This window comes from Telopea speciosissima, chromosome 3, assembly GCF_018873765.1.
Source record: "Telopea speciosissima isolate NSW1024214 ecotype Mountain lineage chromosome 3, Tspe_v1, whole genome shotgun sequence".
Classification (NCBI taxonomy): Eukaryota; Viridiplantae; Streptophyta; class Magnoliopsida; order Proteales; family Proteaceae; genus Telopea; species Telopea speciosissima.
Genome location: NC_057918.1, coordinates 61,515,518 through 61,520,747, shown reverse-complemented (window position 1 = coordinate 61,520,747; position 5,230 = coordinate 61,515,518).

Genomic DNA, 5,230 nt, shown 5'->3' with positions numbered 1-5,230 from the left:
TCTATGAACCTTAAACTTGGGGGCCCTTTGAGAGGAGTATATCAACTTTGCTTTATTGTGTTTGCATAACTTGGGATAGACCTTTATCGTGCCTCAAAACAGAACAACCTTCCCTTCTAGAGGGTGGGAGATGAAGAAAATGATAACCATTGGGCAATGGCCAAACTCACAAGTTGGTTCGTAAACAACCTTTGTATCACGAAACACACCCCTCCATTCAGTAGAGTACAGAGATTGGTCCAACCTCTCCTAAACCAAGCTCTGCCTCCAATCAAACTATGGGTAGAAGGGTCCACTAGAGCGCATGCCTATAATTGTAAACTTGTCATAAATTCTCACAAACAACCAATTTAAGCAGTTGGCTTATGTTTTCCACCTTGTTTATTATTTCCATTCAGTAATATATTAAAGACACTTAGAATCAACTAGGGTGAATGTTGTTTCCTTCCATAGAGCTAAGCTACTTCCATAAAGGGGACCTTTAAAAGACTTTGGAGGTCCATGGACGAAGGTCAGATGTCATGGCCTATCATCATATAGGAGATCTTAATTATGCGGTCAACCATTTTTTTAGGAATTGTAATAAACTTACAAAGAGATAGAATTTGCCCACAACACACACAATCCATCACTGAACCCAATGGGATCAACAACAAAATAGTTAGGAAAAGAGAAAGACTTTGAAAGAGATTGAAGCTTATTTGATTTGCTTTTTCTTTCAATAAGAAAAAGCATAGAGGGGTAATGCTTGGACACAAGTGTCTTGAGAACCTGAACTGCAAAGGGGTGTCCGTGTCCTTGACAATTTTAGCTTAAGATTTTTAAAATCCATCGTGAGACTAACGAAGCCGAGATCCCGCATTATTAGGTTCGGATAGCTGAGTGTGTAAAGAGCTATTGCGATAAAACCAACATCCTTTTTCCCTCTTCTAGAGGGGGAAAGGGGGTCTCCAACCACATAACCAGAGCTGATTTAAGAGCTCTCAAGAACTCTCTCTTGCTGCATAGCATCCACAAGGGGGAGTTAAATGATGATATCATTGATGTTTGGTCAGATATCTCCGGAGTGCTCAACTCGGGGATGAGTGTGGTACTAGGTTTCTCTTCTTATAGTTGGGTAGCTTCAAGGACACCATGGGGTGGGAGATATATGTGAGCATGCCCCCTAGGGAGTAGGGTTCATTGAGTGAAGCGAAAGTTATGTCGTGGCCAGGGCCTAGGGGCAAAGGTTTGGGTAGGTAGGGGTGGGTGGGTGTTGCTAACGATACTACACAACACTATACCTTTTGGACAGTGGTCCATTATCTAATGTGTGAGCATAGAGCCATAGGAGACTAGTGAGGAGGGATGAGTGTGGTACTAGGTTTCTCTTCTTATAGTTGGGTAGCTTCAAGGACACCATGGGGTGGGAGATATATGTGAGCATGCCCCTGGGAGTAGGGTTCATTAAGTGAAGCGAAAGTTATGTCGTGGCCAGGGCCTAGGGGCAAAGGTTTGGGTAGGTAGGGGTGGGTGGGTGTTGCTAACGATACTACACAACACTATACCTTTTGGAGAGTGGTCCATTATCTAATGTGTGAGCATAGAGCCATAGGAGATTAGTGAGGAGGGTTGACTTTTTAGGGGTACCTTCAAGGGGTGGGGGTGGGCTTGGTAAAGGTGGGTAGTATAGGTTGAAAGGGGGTTGAGTGGGGGTGGTAACATGTTGTTGGAAGGGAGGGGTTGCCCATGGGGGTGGGGAAATGGTCTTGGGAAGAATTTCCTACATATATGAAACAAAAATTGAGAGTGGGGAGTTGAAGAAAGATGCGCCTAGTGGGCCTACACTAGGGGTTCAAGATTTGGGTTAGACATGTGGACTAGCATGGTAAGAGGGGCGGAATGGGAAGGTGTGATAGGCCGAACGCCTACCCGTTGAGTTATAGGCAATGGGCTAGTTGGCCCAATAGTGACAACAACTTGTTGGGTTGGGCTAGGGGATGGTAAAAGGCCCAAGGACAAAGAGTTGGGGGCATACGGCATACCTAGGCTAGGTTAAGGTGAGGTTCACCCTGGAATCTTGAGGCTTGAACCAGAGGTTGTCCAGTCACAAATACCCATTGATCAGAATTACTGATATAGGTAGTTGCTTCATTGCTATATCGGTAGCCTATGCTTGGAACCCTGGTGTCTGAGCCAGGGAAGGGAAGCACGACAACGACAACAATGACTCAAGAAGGAGGCAAAGCGGGGACTCGATCAAGGGAGATGACACGGTGAGGAGGGGGCTTTAATTCCATGCTGGTCTTTGAAAGGGAGCTCAATCTTCCAGCAATGGGAGGTGGGTTGTAGGTTCATGGTCTTGCTCCCTCGATTGTTGTTGTAAATCCAATTGACATAGAGCACCACCGAGTACTGTCAATGACCTTGTTCCGCATTGGTAGAGCTTAAGTTGCAGCCATGAGTGCGCAAGTGGCTCTCCTTCCACTCAAAGCATTGAATACAAGTATCTTTAGTGTGCCCTAAGCATCTGTATAATTAAGTAACAAATGTGTCAGGTTTTTCAAACCTGAAATTGATGAAGATGCTAATACTTCACTTCGTTTCATTAATGTTCCTAGGCAAATGTGGTATCGGGTGTCAATCCAAGCTTGAATGCACATGTATACCCTCTCGTAAGTTTCATACCGATGGCCACTGTTCTATGCACCGATAAGAGGATGCATATAGTTAGATCCAAACCTTCATATAGTTGAACACCTCAAGGCAACAGTCTATGTTCAGTGACCATTTATTTAAGGAAATTCCTATGAGCTCCAACACTTTGGGAACATCCAGGAGTGCTCACTGCACAGCAAACCTATGGAACAACTTAATCAAGTAGGTTGGATGACCATTTCTTCAAGGAGATTCAATCGAAGTGTTTCCCAATGGAAAATACCAATAAAAAAAAATCTTAATCAAGTAGGCACCATCAAACTGATCTTCAACAATCATGCTAGCAAAAGGATTCCAAGAGCGAGCAGGCTTCCATAACAACCTAGGGGTGTAGCGATTTTTGGGAGATCATTTTCTCAATTAAGGTAAGTTTCCATTTATATGTAATGATGAGAAATAGAACCTTGTCTACCTCTCTGGATTCATCAGATTGAGGTGGATGCAGGCAACCCAATAAGTCTTCTTTGAGTGAATCATCGGGGGTCCATTCGATTGAGTTTGAAGATCTTCTTGCTTGTAACTTGCTATAAATAGTGATCTCTTGTCAATCAAAAACTTTTACTAGTTATTTGATGATTTCTATTAGTTTTTTATACTCTCTTATGTCAAGAGAGCCACCGAATTTAGGCAGAAACAACCAGCGACAATAAGAGGGCCCAAATTAGAGATAAATAAGGTTACTAAGAATACGAAGAAAGATGGTACGTAGAGTCCAAAAAACTTCCTTATCTATCCAATGGTTAGAATGTATAACATCATGTTCGGAGGAGAAAAAAAAATCTAGAGGGCATAGGCAAATCACAATTCACAAATGTGCCTATAACAGGCATATAAGTAATAGGTCCCTTACTCCAAATGTGACATACTTTGAATAATATGAACCCCTGCAAAAAAAAAAGAAAAGAAGAAGAACACCCACAAAATAAAAAATAAAAAATAAAAAAATGAAGAGCTCTACACATGCAAATCTAGTGGAGACGGAGTGGGGCCTGTAGATCAGAGGATTAGAGCATGTGGTTACGAACCACGGTGTCGGGGGTTCAAATCCCTCTTCGCACACAACCGGCCAAAAAGGGAAGGACCTTTCCTTTACCTCTAGGGGTGAGAAAATCATGATCGGGATAGTAGAGCCAAATGAATAAAAATTCACAATTTTAGAGACAATTCCCTTTATCGTCTATGGTTCCCTGACCAGTACGGTTCTCTAGTGTCTCTCACAAGAGGAGTGTGGACCCCAGGGAACTCCATACGATAAAAATTCTCCCTAAAGGACTCAACGAATTTGTAATTGAAATTAGAGGATTTCTTTTAATTGATTCTTTTGTTACATTGTGAAATTTCAAACCATTGAAGGGATCCATTTGAGAACAATTGGATGATGACAAAATTATCAAAGATTGGCAATCTTTATTTTGAATTCTATGAGCTACAATTTTGTCATGCAACCTATCCAATGGTTGGGCTGCCACATCATCTAGTCCAACAAACAAATGTAGAGGGCACACTGGAAAAGTTCCCACAACAGGGCATGCGGGGAAGTAGGGTAGGGAGGGACCTTTTCTCCAATCTTCACCGTACCTGAAAGTTTGCTTTATGCGCTACTTACAGTTTACTAAGCGCTTGAGTGTTCTACAGGTTCTACATCATGGTTTGTGGAATCGGTATCGGATTAGCTGATTCGTATCAATATTGGTGGAGATTGGTATCGATTCTTGATCGATCCTGATCCATATCAGTGTATCGATGCAGACCAAGGATAAAAATATAAAAAATCTAATTTTTTTAAAAAAGAAAACAGGGGTAATTTTGTCCGATCCAGATCGATCAGGGTTCAGTATCGGCCGAGATCAGTACCGATTACTAAAACCCTTGTGAGAGGTTTAAGCGAGGGCGTGTTGTGCCTATCTCTCTCTTCCCCGTCCAGCCTTCTCTGCCTTTCAAATTGCTTTACATGAGTAACGGTTAGCTGCGTAGACAGACATTAGGGCATAGTATAGAACCGAAGCGAGGTCAGCAACTGAAAGTGTCAATCTGGAACAGAACTCAAAGGTATTGGAGTTGGAACTTCGCCTTCTGCCTTTTGGTCCTCTTGATGCTACGAACTGGAAGTTTCTAAATGGATTTTCTTTACCTAATAGGCTAATAGTTCTCTTCATTTTTTCTATTTGATTACATTGCTGCGAGTTCACGTTATTTTAGTTTGAAACTTATTGCCTTGAGGGTTTTCTGTACTTTATAATACACTATGTACCTGAAACGGCTGAAAGTGGTACTCTGAATCTGTTTCCCCTAACTCACATTCAAGGCTAATTAGAGATTTTCTCCAGTTTTTGCTGGAAGTTAACTCATGGATTTGCATCTTGAGTTTTTTAAGAACAGACTATTTTAGTGAAAAATGTTCAATCAAAGTAGCTTCCGTGCCTTTGAATCTTGTCTTCATTCCTGTCTAATTTGATGGTATTCTTGTATTATGCTTTGGTATTGTTTGTTCCAGACTTCCTGGTGGGGATTGGATGACATCATAAAAAGGAGC